General features: G+C 42.0%; 1 protein-coding gene and 1 long non-coding RNA gene across 6 annotated transcripts in view; one reads left to right on the top strand and one right to left on the bottom strand.

Moving 5' to 3' along the window:
* The window catches only part of LOC134224844 (E3 ubiquitin-protein ligase SH3RF1), a 102,068-nt gene that overhangs the window by 39,276 nt on the left and 46,909 nt on the right, over window positions 1-15,883 (bottom strand). The gene's annotated exons all lie outside the window — the stretch shown is intronic.
* Window positions 15,013-15,527, top strand: LOC134220334 (uncharacterized). The gene is made up of 3 exons (XR_009981865.1): window positions 15,013-15,141; window positions 15,220-15,335; window positions 15,398-15,527. It is a non-coding gene; the product is annotated as an uncharacterized LOC134220334 (long non-coding RNA).

Below are 15,883 nucleotides of genomic sequence, written 5' to 3'. Positions count from 1 at the left end.
ACATCATCCTCTTTCACATGCGAAGCAGGCACGTTTAGATGCAAGTTCTGCTATGCTGCGCAGGAGTCCAACCCGTTCGACGCGCTGCGAGGACAATCAACGACGCGACGTACCTTTGGTTAGACTCGGTCGGAGTGTCGAGCTGTGCTTTGCCGAAAGGCGCACCGCGTACGCTTTCGTTCATTTTCCGATGATTGGGAACGGTTTGTTTTTCTTTTTTCTCCTTATGAATATGTATCATAAACAATTCAGCACCAGGAACAATATTGAAATCATGTTTGAGTTTTCAAAAGAGACATCATGCTTTTATTTGCGAATAATTAGTTTTCACTAAATTTGAAAAATTAAATAACTGGAAAATATTTCAGCTTCTAAATGTGACTCATGTCAGCTTTTAAATGTGGACTCAATCTGGGGCATCAAATGATGATACTAATAATGGTTAATTGCATTTCTTTCATAACAACAAAATATGTGAGAGTTTTCAAATGCTAGAAGTGATGGGTCCTGTGCACCCGAATGGTGGAAAGAGTCGATTTGAAAGATCTCTATTATGAGCAATATCCAGCTATCGCCAACTGTTACTAAGTTAGATTTCGGAAAACTTTTAACGACGAAAGTTTAAAATTTTAGGTGCATCTTAATTTGAAACATTTTTGGAACAAAAGAGATTAATAAGCTGTTTATTGTTTTGTAAATCGTTTCTATTTGTTTGTTTTTCTTTTATTTGGTTAAGTTGTACAAGAAAAGGTTGTAATATTAGATTTGTTCCAGAAATTCCGCCAGGAATTCCAACGTGAATGTTCCAGGGGTTTCATAAGCAATGTTTCTGGGATGTAGAATCAAATCTTCGAAGGATTCCGAAGCAAACTGTCGAGGGATCCCGAAGAAAATCGTCGAGGGACTCCGAATTAATTCTGTAGAGAAGAATCCATCAGGGATGTCGTCCTATGATTTCGAAGCAATTCATCAAGGGACTCCGAACTGAATCTTCGAGGAATTCCGATGTATTCCGAAGCGAATTGTCGATAGAGTCTGAAGCAAATCGTCAGAGGGATTCCGATCGCCGAGAGATTCAAAAGTGAATCATTGAGGGATTCCGAGGCAAAACATCGAGAGACTCCGAATTAAATCGTCAAAGGATTTTGAAACAAATCGTCAAGGAATTCCGAAGCAAATATCCAAACGATTCCGAAACAAATCTTCGAGCGATTCCGTAGGAATCCCGAAGCAAATCAACGAGAGATTCTGAAGCAAATTTTAAAGGGTATCCCCCACAGATTCCCAAGGGTATCCCTCAACGATACCGAAAGGATTCCAGTGTGAATTCTTCTGAATTTCAGTTGGAATACTTCGATGATTCGGATTTGGATGAGAATCCTTCTCGGATGCTGATGTAAATCTTTCTCAGAAATGAGGAACAAGCTCATTTGTCTTCCACTCATTTTATTATGATAGGGTGAATATGGGAGATAACTCTTAACAACTGGCCAAATTGGCAGAACACGATGAAGAAGGCGGAGCTGGATCGGAGACTATTAGCTCCGAAAATTGCGAAACAGATTGAAAGCGAGTTTTCCATTCAACTAACATCACTATCTGTACACCCAACCAGCGGATGGCAGATTTTTATACAGTTCTGCATAAGAACCTTACAGAAACTATAATAATTGGGCATATACAATTTCGGAAGATTTTAATACAATTGTTGTATTGAATTGAAATCATGTAGATTTGTATTATTTTAAGACAATATTTGTATAAAAAGCTTACAGAATTGTATATGCCCAGATTTTATACAAAATTGTCAGATTTGTTTTTTGGGTGTACTAAATCGTCTTCATAAGAAAGGTTTCAAGGGCAGAGTGGCATTTAAGCAACATGGTCATGGTATTCATGGTCATTTGCAGTGTTGGTAAAATCATTCATAAAACTCACTCATCGAGCAAACTCGTTTGCGAATTTAAAGATTTGCATCACACCTGAGTTTGCCACACCACACCTCATTTGCCAAAAAATCATTTTGCTCTAAAAAGTGTTAAAAATCAATTTGCAGGAAATTTATTGTTTACAGAAGCAAGAGTATTCATTGTTCTATGCGACGAACGTCAGTTAACGGTTTTAAACGAAGGACAATAAAAGAAAACTAACGATGATTCACATGGATAATTCAACTCAGCCATGAGTTTTTAGGTGCTGAGTTGATGCGTTTCAACTCACGACTGATTTAAATCATCCATGAGTTTTGAGATTTTGAGTTTTTCCCCATGTGATGACTGGAATAAGTTGATTTGGTCAGACGAGAGACGGAAGTAATGCTATTTGTGTCTGATGGTATAACAAGAAAATAGCGGCGAGCCGGCGAAAGTTTGAAAAAGAAGTGTTTGAGGCCTACAGCTACAGTCAAGCATGGCAGTGATGATACTTTACCAACATTGCACTATGGTCCAGGATACAGATATACGCGGAAAGATGCAAAACTATATTTTGACGTAGAACTACGTCTGTCTTTTCTATATTGGGGTACACTTCACGATTGCAAAAAATCTAAAAACACCACGAAAATATGATAGACTTTGATCGTTAATATCTCAGCCGTTTCTCGATGGATTTTTAATTTTCTTGGACCGTTCAATCAAGGAAGAGTCAACGCTTCATACCCGATGTACACTGAAGTCGTTTTTTACGCGAATCATTTTTTATGTTGTTTTTTTTCACTTGAATTTTGGGATTTACGCGGTTTATTCAGACATATTTTGGGATTTACGCGGTTTTTTACGTTGTTTTAAATTACCTTAAATTACCTCAGCGTAAACCGACTCCAGTGTGTTACAATATTTATGTATGATAATATTTTCTATTGAAAACTTGCTTGAATAGGAATCGGTTTCGGTGAATCAGTCAATCTCGTAAGTGCATCGCGAGCTTCTTCTTCCATAGCACTACCTTCCAACTGGAACTTGGCCTGCTTTTCAACTTCTTCAACTAATCTATTAGCATTTCTTTAGTTAGTAATTAAAAGCTTTCTATGCCCGCTTTTGAATTAGCATGTATCTTGTGTGGTTTATACAATGGATACACTTTTCCCAGGGTGTCGAGAATGTTTCCCACCAAAAACATCTTAGATAGGATCGAGTATCGATATCGCCATCTCCGGATTCTGCGCCTTTGTTCGCAATGCTAACTGGAGACCTCAAGCCAGCATAGACGTCAAATTAATGAAACTTACAGGGCTTTTACCTTAAGCAGTTCGTTTATGCTAACCTATAAGCGCGTTTTCTCTCGAAAGCTTGGGGGCGTTTGACGGCAGCTTCTCGCTTACGTCTATTAATGCCAGTAGAGGGGATCGGCTGCTGCATTGGATACGTTCTGGGAAACTCCGGCTCGTTTTTGCTGATTCCTGCCGGAGTAAAAGCAAAGTTCGATGCAAATCACATGAAGGAATAATAAGTATTATCAATGTCAAACTTCTTTGTCGCGTCTACTCTGACTTCTTCCATAGGATGACCACCAAATGCCGTAGACAGCCCAGCTTTCAGGATGGACTATTCTGTAATGAGCCACCGGGGTTTAGACTGACTTAGTGGCGGGTGCTTAGTCTCTGTTCCAGTTTGCGTCGGTAATGGTTCCAGGGCCACACTTTCAGCCAGGGTTGTGCTGAATCATTCTCATACGATAATTATTGGAATTATCACATGAAAACTTCTCAGGTGCGAAAGGAGGCGAGTTGTCATCGGCGATAACTTTTCAAATTTTGAAATCGATTTCGAAATCGATTAAACATAAAATTATCATGTGATGTAAACCCAACTAACACCAATTTATTGTGAACAATGAAGTTCATTCGGATGTTTGGCATTGTGTTTTGGTTTTATGTGGGAAAATAAGTTCAAAAGTAGCATTTACCAATGCTTCGAATCGAGATACAATTATCGAACGATTTCTACTTTCTAGCGAGTTTATATCAATTGAGAGTGCTTGAGCTTGAGAGTGTTGTTCATCCTTGATTATATGAAACATTTGTTTTTATTTCTCACTCAATCTCAAGAGCCCAGGATTATCAACGAAAACAGATTCATCCTGTGCTTGAAAAACGCTTGTTTTGGTCTCATCGAACAGAAAAGTCGAAACATGTACATTACATACAGCTACGTAGTTCAACGTCACCATTGCGTACAACCCGATTGGGCTGCACCTTTGAGTTTTTTAGAAAAAACTGTTGTTCTACAAAAATGTTCGAAATAGTGAGGCCATCATTATGGTGTTACCAAAAAATAAAAATTAGAAAATATTTTTTTCATTTTTTGGAATACTGACATGTTGTGCTCAACAAAGTTGTAGCGCAGCTTATTCCAATAAGTTTTGTGAAAAAGCTTTTTCTGTAGCTCTTAAGTTGGCTGATTTAAAGCAATTTTACCTAATTGGATTAGGGTGTACCTAAACAGTATTTTTGACCCACTTTTTTTGTTTTTGATTTCCTGGAAAAGTCGTCTTCGAGTGACTTTTAGAGCTAAAAAAATACAACTTTTGGTTGGTCATTATGCTCATTTTTTTTCCGATCAAAAGTTATAATCGTTTTTCTGTCAAAATTACATTTTTTTTTTCAAAAGTTGATATCTTCGGTGAGGGCAGACCAAAAAAATAGGTTCACACGGCATTTAAAAGAGCAATTCATTTTCTTTATTATGTGAAAAAATTGGAGATATGTTATTTTTTATCTCAAGTTTTACCAATTTTACTAAATTCATGTTTTTTCAAGTAAATTGATATAACTCGACAATGGAAGAAGGATCAGTACCGTTGCTGATGAAGAATGTGTATAGCCGCCAGACATTCTAAATACTCACGCTCCTCTAATGTGGACGTGTACAATACACATGTGGAAGTATTGGCTTGAGAAAATGGATTGCGAGTGATTTGACTATGCGTCCAATTTGGGAATCTCGAGCTCGTTCAGTAGCCGCTAGGTTGCGAAGGCCGACGGAGGTCCTTCGTAGCTTAGTTGGTTAAAGCACCAGTCTAGCGTACTGTAGGGTCATGGGTTCGAGTCCCATCGAAGGGAAAGTGGTTACCTCCAATACATTTTTCAAATCAATATCTTCCACATAACGTACATATTCACATATGAGTTTCCATAACATTGTAAATTAACGTCCAAGTCGGGTGGTTTAATCCCCGGAAATAGGCAATTAACTTTGATTGAACTTTATTTATGTGTTTTTTCATCCGCAGTTCAACACCGCATTCAGTAAGTTTCCGATAACAGAAATTGGTATAAACTAGCCTTGCATAAGAGGTAAAATACCAAAAAATAATACCAAAAACGTATATGAAGAATACTTGAGGCATAACATGCTTAGGTATTTCAATACCAAACGAATAATAATTTGTTATGCATTTGGCATTAAAATAGAATTTAATAACAGAGTGTGTTGTGGCTCAAGTATTGTGAATATTATTTTTGGTATTATTCCTTTGGTATTTTACCTCTTATGCAGGGCTACTCCATAACAGAGTATGTTATTAATAACAGAATTAGGTATCATTGAGCCAATTTCTCCTGTTCGGGTTGGTTTGAAAAGTTTAATTTAGTCCAGAACTTAGTTGTGTAAATTTCCATACATTTTTGATGATTTTTTTTATTATTTAAAGACGAAATATAATTGAATCATTTGTTTGAGAAATTGCATTTATTTATTTTACCCAGTTTCGAGAAAACAACAAAAAACTGTTTTTGAACAAATTGACACCGAATCTTTTGATTTCTTCGATAGTGATCAACAGTTTTGGCAAACCTCAATACCCTGGGGTACTTCCAGTGCGAAAACTGTAAGCAATACTTCATAATTGCTCTTCAAAGTTCGTTTACATATGTAGTTTCTCAGAAAATTATTATTGTATTTTTGGACGAGGATTCATAATATATAAAAATCTCATTTTGGCGAATAATGTTACATATATTCAGATTCTCAAACCAACGGTTCAATTCTACTTTATTTTGCACTTAGCTATGGACAATATAAGATGCTTCATTGCTTATGTTGCTATTATGAGTAAATTGAGATCTCTATCATCTTATTGTACCCGCAAACTTAGAGCATAATCAAGCCCGTTGTAAAAGTAAACACGTCCCAACAAGTTTAGGCCCTCCTCGAGGGTCTCATCTAGGTGTCAGTTCTCGACAACCGTTCGACCGCATGTTTGAGACAGCACAACATTGAACTGAACACTGTCTTACTGCACCACTTTTCTTACTGTTGCTCGCCTGGTTGTTCGGGCATGTATCTAAAATAAAAAACTGCTTGCATCAGCGAACAACAATCAGCGGCAAACAGACTGCCTCTGAATACACCAAAGTCAACCGATAGTCGATCGACCAACTCAGCCGGTTGTGTTTTGCTTTGCCCCTTCTAACGCGAAAACCGGATCTTGAAAAAGGCACACGAGGCCGTTCGAGGGACCATATCGCAAAAATATTTGCATCACATTTTGTGTGCATTTCTTGATCGTGTGAAGGCGTTGTCGCATGTAGTCACTTTTATGGCAGTATGAAGCAGGAAATGATTCATTGAAGCCGTGGATCGTCCTCTTTTAATGGACAATAATGAAACAATTTCAAAGAAGTGCATCTACAAAAACCATAACTTCCAAAGAAACATTACCGTAACAAATTGATTCCAAAAGAATGTCGAATCAAATATACAATTTGTCTTCTGAATTTAGGCACATTGGAAAAAGGTAAATTCTACAAATAAATATGCACAAAAGCTTTCTTTACGGTCAATGTGCACAACAGTTAGAAAAACAAAATCCCTTCATAACATGGTCAATCAAAACAAAGTTCGATTCGAGCCGCTCGGTATATAAACGTTAAACCATTTAGCTCTCGTTGGTCACACAACAACAGCATTGCACATGGCAGAGCATAATCTGCCATGACGATGGCTATGATGATGCGATCCGTCTTCCGCGGTAAGCCTTCGGCGAAAGATGACGGAGAGCGATAGATTCTCTGGAGTGTGCTCCCAACTACATAAACATAATCCAACGCTCCCTCATCGTCAGGCGTGTTAGTTCGCATACCGTAATCGGGAGGAAATTTGGTTACTTTATACGATTTTAACTGATAAATCAAGTGTAACGCAGAAGTTACGGAAGTTACTTCCATAAATTCAGTACTTTTCTACTCTCATTCGATTTGTATTATGAATATGTTTCTAGTTTGTAAAAATTATTTGAATAACTGAACCCATACTAATTAACCATTTACTCCAAATTAATCACTCCACAGTGATGTCATCATCTCGCCTATCTCTTTAACATCTTATGAACATTATACAACAACAGGAACAGTACTTGTCAGATTTGGTTAGTGGTTCTGTTGTGTTCTAATTTTATATCAATTGGGAAAGAGATAGAGAAGATCCGTGGGAAATATTGACTCCTTGGCAAAAAACCAAAACAAATATTTCGGAATTGTAAGATTTTTTTTTTGCGTTGTTTGATAAACTACATATCTATAGACGCACTTTGAAGAGTAATTATGGAATGCTGCTTACAGTTTACGAACTGAAAGTGCCCCAGGATGCTATGTTTTGCCAAAAAGTATTGATATATGCAGTTTCTCGAACAAATGGTTTGCGATGTGACCCGACACGACAGTGCAATTTAACCGTTCATTGATAATAATTGTTATTCTTTTACGTGAGTCGCGTCGCATCGAACGTCGCGTCTACTCTGGCGGGCAGCTTAGATGCTGAAGCTTTTAGCAACTTGGTACCACAGTGTTCAATTCACCCCAGATTACGGTACCCATTTTCCACACTTCTCGTGGGTTTCTGTAAACCGCCTTGGCTTCTTCCAAGAGGATAGGATTGAAGCCTCCACACTGCATGCCAGGTACAATGTGCTGAAGTGTGTATATTATACATCAAATTCCAGCATCAGAAATGAGCCACGGTAAAGTAAACTAAACACATGCGCGCGTTTACCATAAAGAAAGAGCACTGCGAAGCGGTGTGCCCTGTTTGCTATGTGGTATGTAGCATCTTCAATCGGTATGGTAAAAGTAAGGAGAACGAGCCGTTCGGAATTAGACGTTGGCTGATATGTACGCTGACCGAAAGGCAGGAATTTCACAGGGTCGGTAGCGTTCTGTTGGATATATTCAGGTTACTCGTGATGGCCATATGTGGAGCAATGTCAGACAGGAATGTCTAGTTGTACATACTTGTATATGGCGCTAATCATATGTATAATTATTGCCCACAAGTTGTACAAACTTCTGGATGATCTCTGTAAATAAGTGACAATTGATCGGTGCTCTGCGAACCAAGCGCTAATAAAAATACCTAATGTTTCGCACAAACTTACGAATAGCTTTTCCAGTTGATTGGAGCCTGTTTTAGCCTAGGGTTTTAATGCGCGACTACAAAAGCAAAACCATGCCCGAGTTCCATTCCCTTATAAGAATATTATCGTGCTATCTCATGGGATAGAATCGTCGCAATAACTGTGGAAGTGTTGAATGGCCACTCTTAAGCTGCAAAGCGATAATTTCCCAGTGCCTACTCCATCAAAAAGAAAAATTCCAATTGATCACAAATTCTATCAAATGACTAAGTAAGTATAAAAATGAATTGTTCTGTGTTCGTATCCCATAGCCCACATAGTTATCACGCCTTTCTAGAGTAGGAGGTTGAGAGTTCGAGTCCCTCTACTCCAAGACACGTGGATTCTTTTTCGCAAATTTCGTATCAATTTGTCTATTTCGAAACATGTGTTGTGCACAGCCAAGATATTTAACAAAAAAACAGATTGATTTTCGTACGGCTGAGTTGCCGAATAATATGCAATTAATTGTGGTTAAAATTGTTAGGCTAAATGTGTTCATAAGGTACTGGGTTTTGTATAATATAATGGAAAATCAAATCCAAATTGGTCCAGAATAACTCATTCCAGAGTTGGATTATATTATTGATCCAACTAAATTAAGCGGCGCCTTCAATCACTGATGTACATGTGATTCTGACCATAAACCAACCCACTAAGTCCCGTATTGGCTTAAAACCACCGACATATCCACTTTCTGCTTGATCCAAATAGGTCCGGTAGCGACCTACACAAGATTTGGATTTTTTTTTAAAGTAATTCTAGTAGTTAATGAAAAAATAATTAACATTGTTATGAAAACTCATATGTGAATATGTACGTTATGTGGAAGATATTGATTTGAAAAATGTATTGGAGGTAACCACTTTCCCTTCGATGGGACTCGAACCCATGACCCTACAGTACGCTAGACTGGTGCTTTAACCAACTAAGCTACGAAGGACCTCCGTCGGCCTTCGCAACCTAGCGGCTACTGAACGAGCTCGAGATTCCCAAATTGGACGCAATACATTTTTCAAATCAATATCTTCCACATAACGTACATATTCACATATGAGTTTTCATAACATTGTAAATTAACGTCCAAGTCGGGTGGTTTAATCCCCGGAAATAGGCAATTACCTTTGATTGAACTGAACTTGAGTTGCGTGCTCTTGCCTACGCAATGCGGTCGGGTCTGAGCTTGACGACCGACTGGCAAATAGCTTACACAACCTCACTTGATCAGTACCGTTGCTGATGAAGAATGTGTATAGCCGCCAGACATTCTAAATACTCACGCTCCTCTAATGTGGACGTGTACAATACACATGTGGAAGTATTGGCTTGATAAATGGATTGCGAGTGATTTGACTATGCGTCCAATTTGGGAATCTCGAGCTCGTTCAGTAGCCGCTAGGTTGCGAAGCCCGACGGAGGTCCTTCGTAGCTTAGTTGGTTAAAGCACCAGTCTAGCGTACTGTAGGGTCATGGGTTCGAGTCCCATCGAAGGGAAAGTGGTTACCTCCAATACATTTTTCAAATCAATATCTTCCACATAACGTACATATTCACATATGAGTTTTCATAACATTGTAAATTAACGTCCAAGTCGGGTGGTTTAATCCCCGGAAATAGGCAATTACCTTTGATTGAACTAATTAACATTGTTTTTCGTAGAGCACGGAAAATGCTGGGTAAAGCGTACCATTGGTACTTCGCGTACCTGAAGGAATAAAATAGACCTCATCTTGCGGTCCTTAGCTTCTTTCCCAGCAACTCCTATCCCTACCTCCCCGTGGTGCTGGCCGGGATGCGAGCAACCTTAGGGAAGATCGGGTAACCAAACCCGGTGGGAACTATGGTCGTATGCTGACAGGGAATCTTACTGAGCGTCTGTTCTCCATGTCAGGATCGGCTCACAACAGCGTCTGTTCTCCATGTTAGGGGCGGCTGATCATCGTCCGAGTGCCAGCGAGGGACTCTAAGTGAAACTGTGCACCATGGTCCAGCGGGAGATCACCACTGCAGACAGAATCACAAATCGACCACGTTCTGATTGATGGACGGCACTTCTCCGACATTATCGACGTCAGGACATATCGTGGCGCTAACATCGACTCTGACCACTATCTGGTGATGGTTAAACTGCGCCCAAAACTATCCGTCATCAACAATGTTCGGTACCGACGACCGCCGCGGTACGACCTAGAGCGGCTGAAGCAACCTGATGTCACCACTGCATACGCGCAGCATCTCGAGGCAGCGTTGCCGGAAGAGGGTGAGCTCGATGCGGCCCCTCTTGAGGACTGCTGGAATACAGTCAAAGCAGCCATTAACGACGCAGCGGAGAACAACGTCGGGTATATGGGACGAAGTCGACGGAACGATTGGTTCGACGGAGAGTGCAGACAGATTCTGGAGGAGAAGGACGCAGCGCGGGCGGTCGCGCTGCATCAAGGTACCCGGCAAAACGTGGAACGTTATAGACGGAAGCGGAGACAGCAGACCCGCCTTTTTCAGGAGAAGAAACGTCGCCTGGAAGAAGCGGAGTGCGAGGAGATGGAACAGCTGTGCCGTTCACAAGAAACACGCAAGTTCTATCAGAAGCTCAACGCATCCCGCAAAGGCTTCGTGCCGCGAGCCGAACTGTGCAGGGATAAGGATGGGAGCATCTTGACGGACGAACGTGTGGTGATCGAAAGGTGGAAGCAGCACTACGAGGAACATCTGAATGGCACTGAGAGTACAGGCAGTGAAAGTCAAGGCAGCGGAGGAGATGACTACGTCAGTTCAGCGGACGGTGGAAGCCAACCAGCCCCCACCTTGAGGGAAGTTAAGGATGCCATTCAACAGCTAAAGACCAATAAAGCAGCTGGTAAGGATGGTATCGGAGCTGAGCTCATCAAGATGGCCCCGGAAAAGCTGGCCACTTGCCTGCACAAACTGATAGTCAGAATCTAGAAAAACCGAACAGCTACCGGAGGAGTGGAAGGAAGGGGTTATATGCCCCACCTACAAGAAAGGCGACAAACTGGAGTGTGAGAACTTTCGAGCGATCACCATCCTTAATGCAGTGTTCGTGGGAAGTTATCAAGCCGGCTTCGTTGACGGCCGCTCGACAACGGACCAGATCTTTACTGTACGGCAAATCCTTCAAAAATGCCGTGAATACCAGGTCCCAACGCACCATCTGTTCGTTGATTTCAAGGCGGCATACGACAGCATAGACCGCGTAGAGCTATGGAAAATTATGGACGAGAACAGCTTCCCTGGGAAGCTTACCAGACTGATCAAAGCAACGGTGGATGGTGTGCAAAACTGTGTGAAGATTTCGGGCGAACACTCCAGTTCGTTCGAATCGCGCCGGGGACTAAGACAAGGTGATGGACTTTCGTGCCTGTTGTTCAACATTGCGCTAGAAGGTGTCATGCGGAGAGCCGGGTGTAACAGCCGGGGTACGATTTTCAACAGATCCAGTCAATTTATTTGCTTCGCGGATGACATGGACATTGTCGGCCGAACATTTGCAAAGGTGGCAGAACTGTACACCCGCCTGAAACGTGAAGCAACAAAAGTTGGACTGGTGGTGAATGCGTCAAAGACAAAGTACATGCTTGTGGGAGGAACCGAGCGCGACAGGGCGCCTGGGAAGCAGTGTTACGATAGACGGGGATACCTTCGAGGTGGTCGAGGAATTCGTCTACCTCGGATCCTTGCTAACGGCTGACAACAACGTTAGAAGAAACTGCGGGCTCCAGAAGAAACTGCGGTCGAAAAAGATTCGCCACCGCACCAAATGTGTCATGTAAAGACGCTAATAAGACCGGTTGTCCTCTACGGACATGAAACATGGACAATGCTCGAGGAGAATTTGCAAGCACTCGGAGTATCCGAGAGACGGGTGCTTAGGACCATCTTTGGCAGTGTGCAAGAAGACGGTGTGTTAGTTAGTTAGTTATGGATCCTGTACACCTCCGGTGGTGCAAAGGGCCGACTTGAAAGATCTCCATCCTGAGCGATGCCCGGCTATCGCTTTAACCTGTTGCCAGGTTAGATTTCGGTCGACTTCTTTTATTTCTTTATTGAGGCTTCGCCGCCATGAGCCTCTGGGTCTGCCTCTGCTGCGATGTCCCGCTGGGTTCCAGTCTAATGCTTGCTTACAGATTTCGTTTCCGCCCCTACGTAGAGTGTGGCCGACCCAGCCCCACTTCCGATCCCGAATTTCTGTTGTTATCGGCCTCTGGTGACAACGACGATGGAGCTCGTTGTTTGAGATCCAGTTGTGAGGCCACCAGGCCCGAATTATATACCGCAGGCATCTGTTAATGAACACCTGCAGCCGTTGAGTGTTCTCCACTGATACACACCATGTTTCGCTAGCGTATAACAGCACAGATTTCACGTTAGAGTTGAAAATTCGTATTTTGGTGCGTTCACTTATCTGCCTGTTTTTCCAGATATTTCTTAAACTCGCAAAGGCAGCCCTTGCTTTCTTGATCCGTGCGCCTATGTCGATCTTGGTACCGCCGTCTGACGCCATTTGGCTACCAAGATATTGGAAGCTTTCAACATTCTCCACTGGTTGCCCGGCTACTGTGAAACTGGAAGGAGTCACCGTGTTTACATCCAACGATTTGGTTTTGTTGACGTTGATGACTAAACCTGCCGAGGAGGAGCGATCGGCAAGGTCGTTGAGCTTACTCTGCATATCAGAGCGCCGTTGCGCGAGTAGTGCAACGTCATCCGCCAATTCGAAGTCGTTTAGGTGCTCCATGGTTATAGGCTGCCATAACAGCCCGCGGTTTGGTTCACGGTCAATCGCATCTACCAGAATCTCATCGATTACGATGAGGAACAGTAACGGTGATAGAATACATCCTTGCCTCACACCAGCTACGACCCGGATAGGGTCGGACAGGACCCCATTGTGCAGCACTCTACACGAAAAGGCCTCGTACTGTGCTTCGATGAGGCCGATGATTTTCTCAGCAACCCTCTTGCGTCCCAGGGCGCCCCACATATTCTCGTGATTGAGACGGTCGAAAGCATTTTCGTAGTCAATGAATACCAAGTAAAGGGACTCTTGGAATTCGTTGACCTGCTCTAAAATGATGCGGAGCGTGACAATATTGTCCACACAGGATCTTCCGGCACGGAATCCGGCTTGCTGCCGCCGGAGAGTCGCGTCGATATTCTTCTGAATCCGGGCTAGGATAATTTTGCACAGAACTTTGAGAACGGTACACAGCAACATAATGCCTCGCCAGTTATCGCATACAGTCAGGTCACCCTTTTTGGGCACCTTCACTAAGATACCTTGCATCCAGTCGACCGGGAAAGTTGCGGTGTCCCAGATATTACGAAATAAACGATGCAGTAGTTGAGCGGATGTCATGGGGTCAGCTTTGAGCATCTCGGCTGATATGCGGTCGACCCCTGGGGCTTTATTCGATTTCATGCTTTGGATGGCTGTTTGAATCTCTAGCAGTGATGGAGCTTCGGTATTGACGCGTGTTATACATCGGATCCTAGGCAGATCATGCCGAGGTGGTGGTGGCCTGGCTGGCACTTGAAAAGTTGTTCGAAGTGCTCGAACCAGCGTTTCAGCTGGTCAGTTGGGTCGGTCAATAACTGATCATTCGCGTCTTTCACAGGCATCGTTGCATTCATCTTCGCCCCGCTTAAGCGTCGTGAGATATCGTAGAGGAGGCGAATGTCCCCGGTTGCGGCGGCTCTCTCTCCTTCGTCGGCCAGAGAGTCTGCCCACGCTCGCTTGTCCCGTCGACATGAGCGTTTTACTTCCTTCTCAAGAGCCGCGTATCGTTGACGGGCTAAGACTTTGGCTCCTCTGGTTTTCGATCGCTCTATCGCGGCTTTGGCTTCTCTTCGCTCCTCTATCTTTCTCCAGGTCTCATCGGTGATCCATTGTTTCCTCTGGGTGCGTAGTTCGCCCAGATTGTTCTCGCTGGTGGTGATGAAGGCATTCTTGATGGCGGTCCATTGGTCTTCCACGCTGCCACCCAGTGTTGGTGATTGCTGATAAAATCGGCAATCATCAAAATATTTTTTCAGTGTGTGAAACAGCTTCGCCCATCAATATATTCTTTCAAACAACATACGATGCCACTCAGTGAGTGACCCGAGTTTTGACGTTTGACTAACTACTTCATTCTACCTCAATCTGAATGAACAACATCTTACCCAATCACGGATTCACTCGAGCGCTGATTGAAGCCGTGCCTGAATGTAGCAGAGAAAGATCGCCTTCTGAAAATGTTCGCCAAATGAGAGCTCAGAGAGGTCATTTGAGAATCATCATTCATTATTTCTACACGGAAAATGTTGGCAGAATTCCATTCTACTTCTTATTTCACGTTGATGATTCAAAAAACAAGACCATCAGCTGTCAACACCCCATACAATTCAAAACAGTCCAGTGTCCTTTTGATTTGCAAGTAAGTCAACGTTCATAAAATTAGATCATCATATTTTCTACCATTCTACCATGAATGTTATTTATGAACTTATTATATATAAAGCAAACGAGAGTTCGTTACATTCAAAAGATTTTTTTCAACAGAATGCTTAGATCTGGATGCACTGCGTGTGAATTTGTGCGAGTAACCTCATCGCTCAGCTGTCAAAATATTATTTCCATTTTAGTGCTTATGTTCAAAATACCCAGGTAGTGAGTGGAATATAGTTGTGAAGTAAATATAGTTTTCCAGAATGAAAACTAAAGATTCAATCAAAGATAGTGAAAAACAGGTTGGTCATTATTATACGCTTGCATTTTATAGTTGATTGATATTGACACATTTTATCATACTTGAACTACGATTTTAGCACTGAAATACACAATTACGACAAAACGTTTGCATGGATTGCAATGATGGGGCCATCTTTTCCATGCTATGCTTTGCTGATCCGGAACAGAATGATAACCAGAGGCAACGAATCGAGTTAGTTTTACAGGGCCCCAAACAAACAGTGATCTTTAGTTTATTTTGTGTTTTTGTTACAGGCAAACATCGATTCCATACCAGCCTAACACGGACGGATGGGTACGATGGTGGCTCGGGCAGAAATTAAACATAGAAGATGGACAAACTCATACCATCTGGAGCTTCAATGAAAAAGGGACCAACATATGCCATACACATCAAATTTGTTGCTATCGTCTTCGTTGCACTGTACTGCGTTCTCGAATGCACGCGACACTGGAAGTTGATAGACGTAAAACAACTGAATTTACGAGGATAATCTCTTCTGGGCTGCAGGTGTGGTATTCGAGGAACGAGCGTCCAAATAGCCAGCGTTCACCTACTGTCATGAAGACTTTGTTATATGATGAGATTCGTTGGTGGTTAAGCCAAAACGTTCTTTCTGTAGGAGAAGTAGTTATTCAATCAGATAGTGAAAACTAGGGTGAGAAAACTCTTTAAAATTACTAACGTAATGCATGAATCGTCATGGTACAACTAATCACAACATCAATAATGAATAACAA

Source organism: Armigeres subalbatus, chromosome 3, assembly GCF_024139115.2.
Source record: "Armigeres subalbatus isolate Guangzhou_Male chromosome 3, GZ_Asu_2, whole genome shotgun sequence".
In the NCBI taxonomy this organism is placed as follows: Eukaryota; Metazoa; Arthropoda; class Insecta; order Diptera; family Culicidae; genus Armigeres; species Armigeres subalbatus.
The sequence above is the reverse complement of the archived record's forward strand: the minus strand, read 5'-3'. Positions and strand labels throughout refer to the sequence as shown.